At 35.1% G+C, this 17,899-nt stretch overlaps 1 protein-coding gene across 1 annotated transcript in view; it reads right to left on the bottom strand.

Annotated features, from left to right (window-relative positions):
• psmd1 (proteasome 26S subunit, non-ATPase 1) overlaps positions 1-17,899 on the bottom strand; it is a 99,272-nt gene that overhangs the window by 35,742 nt on the left and 45,631 nt on the right. The gene's annotated exons all lie outside the window — the stretch shown is intronic.

The raw sequence follows: 17,899 nt of genomic DNA, 5'->3' as shown, positions 1-17,899 counted from the left end.
CATTTTTTTCTGGGGAGGCACAGGACGAGGTACAGCAGAATATGTTTTATTGTATAAAATGTGGTTCTTTTGCTTTAAATATAACAGCATGGCATGTAGGGAAACTTCTCTTTGAAATTGCTATTTCTATGCAAACTGAAACAGTGTTTTAGAAGCTAACCTGAAACACCATGCCAAGTTCCTATTAATGAATGATATGTTGATGAATTACTGCTTCCACGGAATTTATTAGCCTATATAACAACGTTCACTTTATGGTGTTTATATTGTACCACAATATATGAGGCCATGTCCACATTAATCCGGATACATTTGAAAACTGTGTTTTCGTTTTCGAAACGTTTGCCGTCCACACTGCCATTTTCAAGCTGTTTCAAAAGTTACTCGTCCACACAAAAACGTATGAAACTGCTTAAATCTCCTTACAGCGCATGTGAAAAATCACAGTTTTATATATGGGCTGAAATGCAATTGTCCTTGTGTTTCGTCGCCGGACAGCAATTCCGAGTACACTTTGTGTCGCCTATGAAGGAATGCATTGTGAAGGTTATACAAAGTAAAATGTATCTTTTACAATGCTCTCAAAGTGAATAACAGGCACAATAAAGCTGCTACAATGTGGGCCGCCATCTTGATTTTTTTGGGTTGAATGGATCACAATACTGCGTCGCATGAAACAAAAACTTCATAAACTCCATCTTCCTCGTCAAAAATAGAACACGAATAAGGCGCTTTCAAATGTATCCACTTGGGAGAGCGTTTCTGAAAGGCACCGTCTCGCTGTGGATAGAAGGCCAAAACGTAGAGAAAAAGAAAACGTATTAGTGTGGCCTGATGGTAAGAGTGCATGTTTTGTTACCTTCATGTGAAAGACTACAAAAATTATAATTAAACATTCAGTAAGCGATTTTAAAAACTATTGGTAAATTAATCGGTATTAGAAAAATCCAATATTAATAATGAATAATAATAAAAAACAATGAAAAATATAAATAATGTAAAGCGACTGAAAACATTGTTATAAACATTGTCAAGTCAACATGAAATGGCATATACAACACATTTTTACTTCCCGTAATCCGACATATTTTCAAATGATACTGAAAAATTCAATGTGAAAGATGTGGGTTGAAAAGAAAGGAGGATTTGTGATGGCAGCCGAAAAAGGAAGTTGTTACAGAAGTGGAGCAAGTTACTACATTTTGCTGAAAGATTACAAAGACAACCATGTCATTCAAACAGCCCTTTTTCTGTCCAGAAAACTTAATGTGGACCAGACTTTTCTGATAAGTCAAAGTCTGGCTTGCTATTCACATACACTAAATGACACACCTTAAAATAAGGGCACCTAGTTTTGCAGATGATCTTGTTGCCTGTGATCTCATTTATGTACAGTGGAACTGAAGTGCCTTGTCTGGCACACCTTGCATAAACATTAGAAATGCATGAACCCTCTTAAATTCAACATGGCACATTCAGCTACAACTTCACAACTATTCATTAGCTTAAAACGTATGCCACTGCTAGGAACTCCCGAAGCACATTTAACTTTGGAAACCCCTTTCTCTACCAGAACTTGCACCCTCACCCAGAACTGTACAAAAATATGACCACACATAAATCCATGCATCTGTCCTCAATCCACCAACAGAATAAAAATAACCTCTTGACAAGGTACTCTGAAACCCAATCAAATACGTTTTAGAAATTCTTCCCTGTCAAGACAGCTGTGTGGAGGAGCCTTCTTTAAACAATTTATACAAGGTGATTATGCTTTAATGGCCGCCCTGTACTTCCAGAGCTCAGGCTTGATCTGGTAGTCTTGGGCTGGGCATGGATGAGTGTAAACAGATCTCTGTATGGATCTCCAATGAGGAAATACGCTCAACTATTAGACAAATTAGGTCTGTTCCAAAATTTTATGAGCTGCCTGCCTAGGCGTCATTGGCACGATATGACTCCTAATGATGTTTCAAACAATATAATATACATAATGACGCTGCTTTCTGAAATGCCTAATTTTGGCCAGACTCTAAGACAGCATCTCATGGAACCTTTGCGAAGAAGGCAATGTCAGAATGCATTGCGACTAGGGCTGGGTATCGCCAGCCACCTCACGATACAATATGCATTGCGATACACATGTCATGATTCTATGTATCACGATACATGATATCATTATTCGATTCTGATTCGCAAGCTTTCAATTGCAAGTTGAGTATATTTCATTTATAATGTCCTTTTATTTATTTATTTTTTACATACAGTATGAAAGAGATTCCATTTCAGTAAATGCTGTTATTAATTTTACAGCAGACCTAACTTAGTAAATTATTTACATTGATATGTAGAACAAGTGCTAAAACATCACAGTTTCTTTAAGACCAGCGGCAGGGACTTTAACAGAAGTGTTTGTTTTGGTTTAATGGCTTCTTTACAGAATCTGTGCAATGTTTGATTAGGATTAAATGTTTCTTTTGACTGTAAAGAACAAAGGATAATAAGAGACATTATTCAATGACAAATAAACAAATGCGTGGATCTTGTCTTTGGACACACATTACACGGAAAGAGTCACACCTAATTTTAGGCTACTCTCAACACAGAGTGAAAAGATCTCAAACACTGGTGAGTGAAATCTCAAAAATATCCAACCTAATCACAGACATTTTTTGATCGCATATGCAAGTGATTTACTTGCATTTTAGAGGTTTGCGCTTAGAGCAGAGATCTTCAACAATTTTCAAGCCAAGGACCCCTTGGTGGGTAGAGAGATGGAACCAGGCTTTTATGCCTATAAAAGTGTGTATGGTAGGCTACCATATTATTGTATGCACAATGTTTCATGATGTTTACATTGCCATTGAAATAATCATTAAATGCTGCCCTGCTGAAAAGACCAGCTAAAACCAGCATAAGCTGGTTGGCTGATTTATCTGGTCGCCAAGCCTGGTCATATCTGGTCAGGCTGGTTTTAGAGGGGTTTGAACACTTTTTTTAGCTGGTCAGGATTGTCTTAGCTGGCCTTAGCTGGTCAGGCTGATCTTAGCTGGTCAGGGTGGTCTTAGCTGGTCTCCCAGCCAGGCCAAGCTTATTTAGGCTGGGAGGCTAGATGTTCTCTAAGCCTGACCAGCTAAAAAGTGTTCAAAACCCCTCTGAAACCAGCTAACTGACAAGACTGACTAGGCTGGGCGACCAGCTAAAACAAGCCAACCAGCTTAGACTGGTTTTAGCTGGTCTTTTCAGCAGGGGTCTGCAACATTTTCCTTGTTAATCCCTGTGACAAACCTCCTCCAAAAAGAAAGAAAAAGACAGACAGACAAACATACAGAAAAATAAACAGACCCTGCCCATGCAGAGTATAACAACGTTTATAAGGTTACTAAAAAGGAGTTTACATCTCATGTGAGTGGTCGATTTTATACATATATTTTAAAATTACTGTTCATTTCATTGAGTAAAAATTTGTAATAAAGAAAACAATGACTGAGTGCACCTTGAAATTATGTTGATTTGAGAGTCACCGTCTTGTGTGTGTGGACCGTGTATGCCAGCTTGATAATCTCAGCAGTAACTATTTATTAACACCAGGCAAGTAGGCTATTGTTCTGAAAGCAAAAAGCAACTAATAATAAAAGAAACTCTGTTCAACCGCACAGCGTGATCAATGCAAAGCAGACGCTGCTGAACCTGATGTGTGTTGCGCTTTGAGCGGATCGTGATGAGCAGTGGTTGCTTGAATGATTTTTTCCAGGCTGCACGCTTCTGCTGACTAGCACAGTTTAGTCACATTTTAAGATTTGGCATGCATGTGCGAGGGAAGTTTAAGGGATTTTAAGAATCGGCATGGGGATCATTCAAATTAAGACTACGATTAGGCGGAAAATCAATATTTTTGCCCAGCCCTAGATCCAAACACATGAGAGAGGCCAAGAGTATACGCAATAGAAACGGGCAAATTTTTAGTCTCTCTCACGACTCATAGAAGCGTCTATGACTACACCAAGGAACACCAGTTTCAGAGTTTGCACTAAAAGTATTTAACATTCAAGATAGTGGATATATTGAGAGAAATGCAGATTACAATCAGCCTGTGTCTTTCAAAACTCTGAAGTATCAATAAAATGTCAATAAAAAATAAATAAATTATTAATTCGTTTTTATTGCATTGTTACCTCAGCAACATGTTAACTCTAATGGAACTCCATGGAGCACAACAATGCCTGCTTACTTCTTTAGACATCTTGGTTCTGGAAGTATTTTTCCCATTAATTTCTCATAAGGATTTCATAAAATCCTTTATAAAAGAGTTCTAAGCCATGAACCAAATCAACCAGCTCCACAGAGGTGAATCACAACATTACAAACTTTGATTTGAAGCAAAAAAAAAATCAAAGCAAACGTACAAGACTGTCCTTAACGTCTAATGAGGGAAAGAACTGCAATCCCATGAAGCATTGTAAATGCAAAATCAAATTAAAAACTATAGAAAAACATAGAACTACTGACAAACGTCAATGATTATAAGTATAGAAACAATATTTAAATTTAATTGCAAAATATTCAGATAATTGCAAATATGCAAGTAGTTTCAGAGTGCAGGAAGACCGACTCGATTGCATCATTCACAGTGCGTCATGGGTTGGGCGGTTGTTGCAGAGCTCTTTTGGTGCACTTTGTTTACCCCAGTTTACTGATTGGTGGGTTATTAGCTATTAAACACAATTTCAAAAAAATTAAGTTAATGAACAACTAACCTCACACACCTGAGAAGTAACTGATAGGTGCATCGGACACAAGCTGTAGCAAAGTCAGTGAAAGGGAAAAAAATCCCGTACACTATCCTGGCTTGCAAAGAGTATCAAAATATATTAAGCAACGTTTCGGTCACTCGAAACATTGCTTAATACATTTTGATACTCTTTGCAAGCCAGGATAGTGTGCAGGATTTTTTCCCTTTCAAAAAAATTAAGTTGATATAATGTGGACTGATGGCTTCAACAGAAGCATATACTATCAATTAACAACCTCAGAGCTTACAGTAGATCTGTCTTTAAAGGTCTTTAAAAGTCAATTCACCTATGGAGAAAATGAATGGGATCCCTACTTCTGGAAACCAACAGCTGCTCTCTATTGTGTGTTGAGTCTCCAGTGTGCGCTGCGTAAGGGGCGCTCTGTGTTACGAGGCTACGAATGAAGTTGCTGCCTTTATAGAGTGTACAATTCTACTCGATTTTGAGGTTAGGATGCTGCATTAGGAGGAAGCTGCCAATGCAGGCAGTAGACAATAAGGCAGCATACTAGTCTTTGGAAAAGGGCTTATGAATCAATACATCATCCAATGCCCAAAATGAACTTCACCATAACTTTGTCAATGGTGAAAATTAACCAGACATTTTTTTTTTTTTTTTTACCAGCCATGAACCTGTATTTCCCCATATGTATTTCTGTCCCTACAAAATGGAAAAATTTAGCCGTTTACCCTCTGCATGTTTAAGTCATTGAGTCACTCGCAGCACCATACACTAGCCAGTCCCTCTGTGAAATGCCACTTTCATTAAAATAGAGACCCATATTTTCGCTTTGATGGCTTAATTCCAAGAATGTGTAGCCACAAGGAGATCTACAGGTATGATAATAAAAACAAAACATCTTCTGGCTTCCTAGATAAACTTCTTTTGATAAATTCTCCACTTTTTCACAGTTAATGTATCTCTTTCATTTGATGTGCATTAAATAAATAAATAAAATTCTTTACTTGCATTTGGTGCTTGGCAAGTGTGAATTTTGGACCCTGGTCCAAAAAAAATTAAAAAAAAAATCATGTCCAATAAAAACCCAACATCTTAGGATAGAGTAGATCTGCCACATTTTAGAAACCATAGGACACAATTTTTTTTTTTAATTAAAAACAGAAAACCTTGAGATGGGAATGGGTTGACATTCTATTTATCATTTTATAATCGTATCAGTTCCCTTGATCCCTCCTGAAGCATACATTCACAAACATGCCCTGAAATCTTTACTGCAACACTTGTAAAAACATACTTCTCTGTATGCCGTGATGGTAAACTTAAATAGCATGTAGCACTAAATGGCCATCCAGCAACAGAGTGTTATCAAAAAGCCCCATCATTTCCTCATTAATTTGTCCTTAGAGACTCCGCTATGCCAATAAACTCAGATGTCACATTACACAAAGTCACTGAAAGTGAAGAATCTTGTTATATTAAGAGATAATTAAATGTTCTTATTGACTTGACACAGCAGCAAATCTGCAATCAACAAAATAAATTTTAAAAGAATGAAAATTAAGTTCAAGACATAGCTATTAGGAATGCACCAAAATATAAAATGACCAGTAGCTGATAGACCAATACTGATAGCTGATAAGTCGATAAGCGATGTAATGGACGATATTATGGATATACGTACATGTATACTGTTTTATAATATTTTATTACACGGTTCTTTGGAATACTCAATTCTGATATTAATATTTCTGATTAAAGAACCACACATTAGTCCTATTTCACCGGTTAGCAGGGTATTGGGAGTCATCTTTCCTACTCATATCACTCTGTGAACTCTACAAGAAAGCTAATAAAATAATTTGAACCCAAATCAATATTGCATGTTTATTTATTTATGTATTTGGCAAGTAGTCACATAATATCAGGATAATAAGCTGTCAGAAGGTCATTTTTGCAAAATCGGAATGCAAACTGGAGAATGAATTCTGCCATTTCTGGAGACTCAGCAGTCTCTTTCCTCTCACTAATGTAATTTCAACTCAAATTTTTCATGTCCATTTAATTACTGATTTGGCAAGTTGCTATGTAATAAGAGGGATAATCAGTCAGCTGGTCATTATCACAAAATAAAGCCCTTCAGGGTGATACAAGTGAAATTTACAACATTTTCCATAATTCCATAATCTGATGTATTTTAGAGTGCAACAGGATATTCAACAAGAAATAAATGTAGGACAGGACAACATTTTATCCATCTAGAAATTTATTGGAATGTGAAAAGTGGGTGCCATATGGTTGAAGGGGAAAGGGTCCAAATGTAAGCAAATGTATTTGAGATGGAGCAAATTATTAGTTTTCCGAAAGCATTATGAGGAGAAACATGCACCAATGAGTTGTGTACAATAAGACCACGAATGTGTATTTAGACAGTAAATGTCGATTTTGATTTCATGTTGACCTGCAAAGTAGAAAAGATGGAACTACTAGGTACTACACCTGGCAAAGAAAAATTCTACTTGTTGAATTGGAAAAAATATTTCATTTTGATATTAAAAGGAATACTTCACCCAAAAATGAAGTCTCTCATCTGTCCCTTTAACTACTTCCAATTAGGAATGTGCACGAGTAATCAATAAATCGAGTACTCATTCTGCACCAGCTTGTCGACTATTAAAAAACTACTTTAATATTGCAAATTGACTTTCCACATTTGACTGAATTATAACACTGAATTATTCTGTACTTTCCTTTTTAATCTCTCACCAAATCTCACAGTAACAATTAAGTCAACTGGGGGGCACTGTGGATGTGTGTCGTTGAGGTGTTGGTTGAGCAAGGAGCTCGATTAGGAGATGGTGGCATCATTGGTGTTTGCTTTTTTTCTAATACTTGCCATATTTTGATTCAAATTGAATTTTTTCCTCTCTCTTATTAATGAATTATACTCAATTTGTATTTGTTGTTGTTACAGTCATGCAAACCACAGATGAGGATCCGCAATTATGGAAGAAAGAAAAGGCAAGCGTAATGATAAGCACGCAAGCCTTCAGACCAGTATGTGTGTTATATCTCTGAACAGCGGCAGAGAGCATTTTCTAAAAAGCCAACTTCACCACTTGTTCGTCTAAATAAGAACATTTGAAATTATAAAAATCATATACTTTTTTTTTTTTGTAAACTCATATGTGCATTACCCTAATGCCGTCAATATTGGTTTCTATGCATGTTCCAGGCGAGTGACATTTTTTTTTACGGTTATTTTTATTTATTTATTAATTATTTATTTTCTTTCCAAAAGCATAGTATGTTGAAGTTAATTTTGAAACCATTTTTGGTAACGTCTCTGAATAAGCAAAATATAAATTTTACATACGTGTCATACTTGCATTTTAATTTACGAGTAATTGATTACTCTTTTTTTGGGGGGGGGGGGGTTAGAGTACTCCACTACAAAATTACTTGATAATGCCCATCCCTACTTCCAATATCAGTCTAACTGTGCATCTCTAGTTTGTATAATATGAAGTAAACTTAAACTACAGTCTTATGATATAGGCTGGGCAACAGTTTATGCTCAGAAACTTACCTGTATCAGCCAATAGCATGGCTAGTTGAGCCAACTGCTCAAACCCTTCCCACACCACAACAAAACCATTTTTGTGGGAAGCTAATCTAAAATTTAGCACTTGCATACAAACGCCAACCAGTAAGAAAAAGGATTTGACTTAATCTTTCATCAGGCTGTAATTAATGTGTTGTCTGCATCAAGGTTTTAGCCGGTCTTGGCAGGATGTGAAATACAGTTAATAAATGTTAATAATATTGGGACCCTTCAGTACAAATACAGAGCTAAAACAGGCTACCACTATCCACTGCCATTTATGCAATCTAATCCTGACGATTCATCTGGGTTTAGTAGCTCTGATTCAGATTGGAGTTTCGTTTGTTTACAGAGAGAAATGTAGATTTACTTTCAACATTACACATGAAATGGTATTATATTATTACGCATCATTTCGAAAGCTACTGACCTCTTTCACAAACACTTGCCTAATCATGACATTTTTTTTTTTTTTTTTTTAATTACATTCCATTGAATTTTCTGCACTGTAAAAAACACAACCACATTTAATTTTTTTCATGACAGACAATGGTTAAATGTATTATATATAATAGGAGTGGTGGTAGCGTAGTGGACTAAAGCACATAATTGGTAATCAGAAGGCTGCCGGTTCAATCCCCACAGCCACCACCATTGTGTCCTTGAGCAAGGCACTTAACTCCAGGTTGCTCCAGGGGGATTGTCCCTGTAATAAGTACACTGTAAGTCGCTTTAGATAAAAGCATCTGCCGAATGCATAAATGTAAATGTTATATATAAAAATGGTGAATGCAAGTTCTGTGCCTGGTCCAATGCACACACATCGCAAAGAGCAAACTTAATAGTCATCAAGATAACTCTTGATGTATTTTTCTTAAAGAACTGCTTAATGTTACTCTTTGGCTTAACTTGATTCAATCGTGGACAGTAGTTCCGGTTAATTTAAATTACTGTGTAATCTCAACACAAACACTGTGTAGAAAAAAACGGAATTAAGTAAACCCAACAATAAATGTATGTACCAAGTAGTGAAAGTGAATGTTAGCATGCAAAAATAAAGTTAGTTGGAAGCACTACAGAGTGTAGTTTAGTAACTATGCTACGGTTAGCACAGCATTTGCTAAACGAACCGAGCAATTAGTTTAATGTGTGACCTAAATATCCTAAATGGTAACTCCCAAAACTCGAACATAACAGAAGCTTTTCTAAATCTCAACATAACAAACACTAACAAGTATCCCCATTTATATTAATCTTGCACAAAACTTAATTTGAACATTTTCTCTCCCTATTGAGTCCCATGAAAAGCATGCTGAAAATCTCAGTTTCATCAATGCTACATTAACATCACAAAAAGTTTTTCATGTAGTCCCAACTCAAAAAGATAAAGTAAACTTCCATTTCACTAATTTAAATGATAGAACGGAATTAAATCAAGTTGTGACGAAATGTTCTAGAATTGTGTTGCTATAATTTTAATTAAGTAAATGGAACAAGCAGCAAAAGTCTTTTTTTTTTCTTACCTTAACAGCACCTTCAATCTATAGCTGAAACCACTTGAGAAGGGAAAAAAACTCCCTCCTGTTCATAAGATTGTTTTTGTCTGCGTCAATTCTTTTTTCTTGTTAACTTTTATAAACAAAAGGTGAAGCCTGACACACTGCAGGAGTCTGAGGTGTGCAGTTCAACCATATCCCTTTGCCAGACACTGTCCAATCTAACAGCGAAATGAACAATCAAAAGGGGTCCTGCTACAAGAGCCCTTTTTTCTTCCATTGGAAAATGGAGATTAAAGCCTCTTTATTTGTTTACTATCAAAGCAAAGCATAGCATTCAAAATTTTTTGCGGTTATTTTGCATTAACACAGGCTTGAAAGACAATTTTATATTCAGTTATGGTAGTGTTAAACTGAACAATTGGAGAATCACTAAATTTAAAATGCTCATTGAATAACCCCAAAATAAATATATAATTACCATGAGCAAAAAAAAAAAAAAAAAAAAAAAAAAAAGAAAAGAAAAAATGTCCTCAGTCACACATCAAATAATTTTTAAAGCTAAAATTTTAATTCTAAAATTTGCTTGTACACTACCAGTCAAAGTTCACACACACATACACAGTAGGGTTGTAACGGTTTTCGGTAAAAAAAATTATTATGAAAAAATGAACTGTACAGTTCGCGACCCACGGTTCCTTAAGCATTGGCACCGCGGTTCACTTCAAGTTTATTGACGCAACTGGAGCACAAGGTTTGGCGAAGAAAACGGAGCGTCAAATTGACACGCACGGTTATAACCACCGCTAATGCACCTGAATGGATCTGTAAATGGATACGCTCTGCCTGTGTTTCATGTGGGTCAACTTGATGACATCACTGTTCTGCACGTGTTGTGTGTAGTTGAAAATGGCAAGCGCCAAGTGGAGAAAATGAGACGCTGGTAGAGAAGCCCCCTGCGTTAAGTCTCCTGTCTGGCAATATTTTCTTTATGCAGTCAATTACAACAGCAATGGTCAAAAAAATTTACAAAACAGCACTGTTTGCAGACATTGCTCTAAGCGAGTGTCGTATACTGGTAATACAACGATATATGATAAATCATAAACAGCGATATCATCCGAAGAAAGACACAGAGCCACAGGTGAGCCGAAACTGCATACACTCCCTTCCGTTTTTAAGCAGGCACTCAGTGTGAATTCGGACAGACATGAAACAACTAAAACGCTTGTGGTGTTCATTGCTATGAAGTTATGTTGCCATTCTCCGTTGATGAAGATGTGGGATTTCAGCGTATGATTCAAACATTCGAACCACGACATCCCAGACCCTTCTCGTATCCATTTTAATAGCAAGGTTCCTTCTATAGTGATGTACAGCTTCCAAATGTTGAATATATGTTGAGATGAGTTTGAAATTCAATTTATGTTGATGCATGTAGCATAATAATGCTGTTATTATGTTAAAATATTGATTTAGTAATTAGATATATATATATATATATATATATATATATATATATATATATATATATATATATATATATTTTATAGTTCAAGTCCCTAAAGAAAATTAACCATGGTTTTAGTATTGTAACATTATAGTAACCATGACCGCTGTCACCAGGGTTTTCTTAGCAGAAATCATGGTTTTGATACAACTAACCTGTTTTACAACAGTAATACTGCAGTTTCCATATAGTAACAATGTTTTTACTATACATTATAACCATGACAGAAACCATGTTGATTTTTACTACAAATACCATGATTAAACTATGGTTACTGTAAAACAATGATTTTTATTAAGGTCAAACCAGTTGAAGTGTTTGTTACCAAATACAGTGTTCTTTGGATTTGGAAGTAATGTATTTTTTCTTCTGAACATAGCAAATACCTAACCGTATTGAAACAGTGACCCTAAAACAGTGATACAAATCGAACTGTGAGAAATTTGAACCGTTACACCCCTAATACACAGTAAAAAAAAAATTATATATATGTATAATTTTAACTGAAAAAGACTGTAACATTTCTACAGTAAAAAAAAAAATATTTTGGTAAGTGGTTGCACAAAATTGATTTATGTACAGTTGAAGTCAGAAGTTTACATACACCTTAGCCGCATACATTTAAACTCAATCTCACAATTCCTGACATTTAATCATAGAAAACATTCCCTGTCTTAGGTCAGTTATGATCACTACTTTAAGAATGTGAAATGTCAGAATAATGAGAGAGAATGATTTATTTCAGCTTTTATTTCTTTCATCACATTCCCAGTGGGTCAGAAGTTTACATACACTTTGTTAGTATTTGGCAGTATTGCCTTTAAATTGTTTAACTTGAGTCAAACATTTGGGGTAGCCTTCCACAAGCTTCTCACAAAAAGTTGCTGGAATTTTGGACCATTCCTTCAGACAGAACTGGTGTAACTGAGTCAGGTTTGTATGCCTCCTTGTTAGCACACGCTTTTTCAGTTCTGTCCACAGATTTTCTATCAGACTGAGGTCAGGGCTTTGTGATGGCCACTCCAATACCTTGACTTTGCTGTCCTTAAGCCATTTTGCCACAATTTTGGAGGTATACTTGGGGTCATTGTCCATTTGGAAGACCCGTTTGCGACTGAGCTTTAACTTCCTGGCTGATGTCTTGAGATGTTGCTTCAATATATCCACATACTTTTCCTTCCTCATGATGCTATCTATTTTGTGAAGTGCACCAGTCCCTCCTGCAGCAAAGCACCCCCACAACATGATGCTGCCACCCCCATGCTTCACTGCAGGGATGGTGTTCTGCGGCTTGCAAGACTCACCATTTTTCTTCCAAACATAACGATGGTCATTATGGCCAAACAGTAAAATTTTTTGTTTCATCAGACCAGAGGACATTTCTCCAAAAAGTAATATCTTTGTCCCCGTGTGCACTTGCAAACTGTAGTCTGGCTTTTTTAAGGTGGTTTTGGAGCAGTGGCTTCTTCCTTGCTGAGCAGCCTTTCAGGTTATGTCGACATAGGACTTGTTTTACTGTGGATATAGATACTTGTCTACCTGCTTCCTCCAGCATCTTCACAAGGTCTTTTGCTGTTGTTCTGGGATTTATTTTCACTTTTCGCACCAAACTGTATTCATCTCTAGGAGACAGAATGTGTCTCCTTCCTGAGTGATATGATGGCTGTGTGGTACCATGGTGTTTATACCTGCATCCTATTGCTTGTACAGATGAATGTGGTACCTCCAGACCTTTGGAAATTGCTCCCAAGGATGAACCAGACTTGTGGAGGTCCACAATTGTTTTCTGAGGTCTTGGCTGATTTCTTTTGATTTTCCCATGATGTCAAGCAAAGAGGCACTGTGTTTGAAGGTAGGCCTTAAAATACATACGCAGATACACCTCCAATTGATTCCAATTAGCTAACTGGCTAATTACCTAAAGGATTGACATAATTTTCTGGAATTTTCCAAGCTGCTTAAAGGCACAGTTAACTTAGTGTATGTAAACTTCTGACCCACTGGAATTGTGATATAGTCAATTAAAAGTGAAACAATCTGTCTGTAAACAATTTCTGGGAAAATTACTTTTGTCATGCACAAAGTAGATGTCCTAAACGACTTGCCAAGACTATAGTTTGCTAATATGAAATCTGTGGATTGGTTAAAAAATTATTTTTAATGAGTTCAACCTAAGTGTATGTATACTTCTGACTTCAACTATACTCAAATACTATTTTTTGTAATTGTTTCAAGTAAATCCAACTAAATCTAATCATGTTCATTCAACTTAATTACAATACATACATGAGGCCTGTATAATTTTTTTTTTTTTTTTTTTACTTCCAATGTACAGACCAGTAGGGTCCAGCTAGAGTTGAACATGAAGGGTAATTTGGTTGTCCACATTACCCATCTATCAGATACTATTAAAGCTATAGTATTAGATATATTATATATATATATCGGTTTTACAGATTAATCGTTGCCGATAGTTGCTTTCTATTGGTTACCTGCAAAAATCTGTTGATAGTTGCCAATAGTTTTTTTCATCATTTCGTCATTTCAAAATAAAGAGTTCCCAGTGTGTTTCAGGCTTGTTTATACTTAAAAGTCCCACGTTATGTACGTTATGGTTATTACTGGAATTTTGGTTTAACAAAAAAACTGCATCTGGGATTTTATTCATTTTGGTCTTTATTATGGCAGGCAAAGACAAAGATTTTTTTACATTCTATAAAACAATTTGGAAAACTATCGACCAATTTATTGGTTGTCGGCCTTTCCCACCACCTTAGATATCGTATTGGCAAAATCTACTATATAGAATCTATTTTTCAAAATTGACCACGTTCATTCAAAGCTTATGTTCACGTAAAGTTAATTTCAAATGAAACACCATAATTGAACACAAAACCGCATGGGTAACACTAAGCAGAACTGTAAACATGACTAAAACCCCTATTAATTACCAACAACAACAACTATTTATGCTGCACTTAAGCCCCTATACCATACCCAGGCCCACATAATAAAAAATGTGAGTGCAAGGGCCTATGGACACTCCTACAAACACAGCTCAGCTGCAACAAAATTGTATTTTTTTTAATAAATTACAAGTTTCAGATAAGACAAAAAAAAACTATTAAAAATTAATACTAAGGGCCAACTTCCTTTTTTTCAGTGTGATAGTTACCTTACAATGTACAGTACAATAATATATTTTTTTTCATTTAACAAGACAATACATGTATTGTTACAGAAAAAGATTGTAAAAAATAATTTATTTGAATTAAAAAGTATGAATTACCTTGAAGTTAACTAAAAAAAAATTTGCTTAAGACATTTTATTTTACTGTTAAATCTTTACTGTAAAAATGAGAAGAAGAAAAAAATAATAATCAGACATTCCCAGCGTGTCCTATCACATTTGATTGTATTTAATTGAAATATTTGTTTCTTCTTACTTTTTATGTCAGTTATGTACATTGGTGTGTTTAATGTTATATTTTAATGTTTTTAGTTAATGTTTATTGGATTATTTTAATGTCTCAAACTGCCACTATTTTTTTACTGTGAATTTCTGCCAACCACAGATGTCATTTATTTACCGTAATTTAACAGATTGCATTTTTTTTTTTTTTTATAATAATACATTGATCACCATTTAATAATGTTAAAGTCATTAAAATCTAAGTAGTCACAATCGCCTAGATTATAGCCCTGTACAATTTGAGCATTCTCTCAACATACTGTGATGCTTTTTAAACAGTAATAAAGTGTCTTAGAAATGTTTTGTAAAGAAATTATTGCAATATTTGTTTTTATTTTATAAATATATTTGTATGTCTGTTTTAAGTTACAAGCTTCAACATCTAATTTCACAGATGTGCCCAGACCTGTGCAGCCTGAACACATTGTAGTAATGGGAGGGAGCACTGGATGAGACCCCTAAAATAATGTTCACAGGGAGACCTCTCTCTTCACTATAATTCTGGAGCAACTCGTTTAAGGTAAAAGTGGGAGGAAAGTCCTCAGTCAATACATGTCAAAATACAACAGATAATCCATTCAACCAACCCCTCTTAGTATTCTGAGGGTGTGAAAGGACGATCTCTCTGGATATGGAGACATCTGAAGAATATTAGCAGGGTGTTTCATGGCTGAAGTCTGGGGAGATACTCAATTGAGATTTTCAAAGCTTAAAGGCAAGGCAGCATGTCTTTTCCGGGACATCTTTTACAAAAAAAAAAAAAAAAAAAAAAAAATTCTTTAAATTTCTGTTTTGTTGCGTTTATGGATGTACACACAAATAAAGAATAGGCAGCAACCAACTGTGCTCAACATTTCACAGCATCCTCATTTTAAAAGATCAAATGTCAAACACCTGAGCAAAGGGAATATATGAACTCATTAGGGACAAAACATGGCAGATTTGAAGCATCAAATGTCATTTATGTGAACACAACATTGTGGAGTTAAGTTTAAAACAAACAGCTCATCCAGTTAACAGCAATCTTCCCTACCAGCATCTGCCCTCAGCAATGGAGAAAGACTGTGAGTGACAAATATAAACAGCTGCTCCGCTGTGTTAAAGGAAATTACCTCCCAGAACCGCTGGAACTACTCCAGTGTCGACACATTCATCTGCTTGACCAAGTTTAACTTGTGAGCGTGCACGAGAGAGAGAGAGAGAGAGAGAGAGAACGAACTGTCAGGCACCGACAGAATGCGAGAGGAAGGGGTAGAGAATGCATGGCAGTTTCAAACCTGTGATCACGATAGGTGATGAGGATAAGATGTGGGGATTTGTCCAACTCAAAGGATTTATTCAGCATGAAACACAGAAAATTTGATATTTTCCCATAAAAAAAAAGTTAGCCATCGTCATTGTTGTTTTGTTTTTTTATACACATAAAAAATAAAAGAAGCCACAATCTGAGGATGTTTTAAACATCAGGAACTGTGTGGAAGCACTGGTTATGAAGTTACACTTGCTTACAAGAGCGAAAAAACAACAAGAAAGAATGAGACATTAAGTGAATGGATTGAGGAAACCCTCAGGTTTGAGTTGAAGGTAAGCAAATCAAAATAATTAAATACTAATCACTATTTTTGTTTTAAATCAAGCAACATGATTATTACCTATCAACTTGAACTATTTACTGTACATTTAAAAAGTAAATGTCAGAAAAACTAAAAACATACATTAATGGTAAAAAAAACCACTAAGTGGACAAAAGGTGTAAAAGAGTAAAAAAAAAAAAAGTGGGACAAAAATGGTAAGGTAAATATAATTATCTATTTCATAGAGCTTCTAAAAATAATATAATATATTGGATATTATTTGACAATTTTCTGGTTTCAAAGCGTCATGAAAAAAAATATAAATGGGAAGGAAACCCTCATTTGAAGGAATGCAAATCAAAATAATCAAATACTTTTTCGCTAACTTTTTGGGTTTAAAATGAAACAACATGAAATGTAAATTAAAAGTGGTGACATTTTTATGTCATAAATATAGTGTGGACTACAGTAAAAGTAGTAGAAACAGTAAAAATAAGTGGACAAAGTTTGTAGGAAAAAGAAAATTGCCCATTTTGCTAAGCTTCTAAAAATAATCTAAAATATATTGAATATCATTTGACTAAACTTTGTGGTTTCTAATGACATGCAATTAAAAAAAAATGAATAGAGAAAAGATTTTTTTTATTATTATTGTTTTTGGTGTAAAATGAAGCGACGTGAAACAAAATCTAAATGATCATGGTGAAATTAATCAATGGTGATTTGCAATAAATATAGTCAATAATAAAACAAAGTGGACAAAAGTAAAGCGTAACAAGTGGACAAAGTTGGTAGGGGAAATATAATTGCCCATTTCACAGAGCTTTTGAAAATAATCTAACTTATATATTGAATCCTTTCTTGTCTAAAATGAAGTTCCATGCAAACATTTCAATTGAAATACATTAAAACTAGGCTATTTCACATTTAGAAAATTGATGTTTGAATTTGAAAGTGTAAATGGTTTAATTTATCAGCAATATTAAGTATAGTAAAAATAGCGAATACCAAAACTTTAAGCAGTGGACAAAGTTGGTAGGAAAAATATTTGTCCATTTCAAATAATTGTCCATTTCAGAGCTTCTAACAAAAAATCTCCATAGATTCCATGGATAATTTTCTGTAGACAACAAATTCTCAATCAAATCTAGCTATTATAAAACATTTGTCTGCATTTCATAATGGTCATTACATAATATATCATCTCAGAAGTAACTATTGCAAAATTAAAATATAATTATGAAAACACTGATCATTCTGAAAACAAACTCTGAGATGAAGTCATCTGCCTCCATGACTAAATTAGATTGGAACACAAATTATCCAGTATGGTCAACATTCAGTGATCACTGCTGATAGCCACTTCCTTGCTTAATTACTAGCATGGTCTGGAAGCCATACCACTAATGAAATGACAGGAAAATCGTATTTTTTATATGCCAGTTTAGGATGAGATAGGAACAGTGGATGAAAGCATGTTTTTGAGCGATGG

Source organism: Myxocyprinus asiaticus, chromosome 49, assembly GCF_019703515.2.
Source record: "Myxocyprinus asiaticus isolate MX2 ecotype Aquarium Trade chromosome 49, UBuf_Myxa_2, whole genome shotgun sequence".
Lineage (NCBI taxonomy): Eukaryota > Metazoa > Chordata > Actinopteri > Cypriniformes > Catostomidae > Myxocyprinus > Myxocyprinus asiaticus.
The sequence above is the reverse complement of the archived record's forward strand: the minus strand, read 5'-3'. Positions and strand labels throughout refer to the sequence as shown.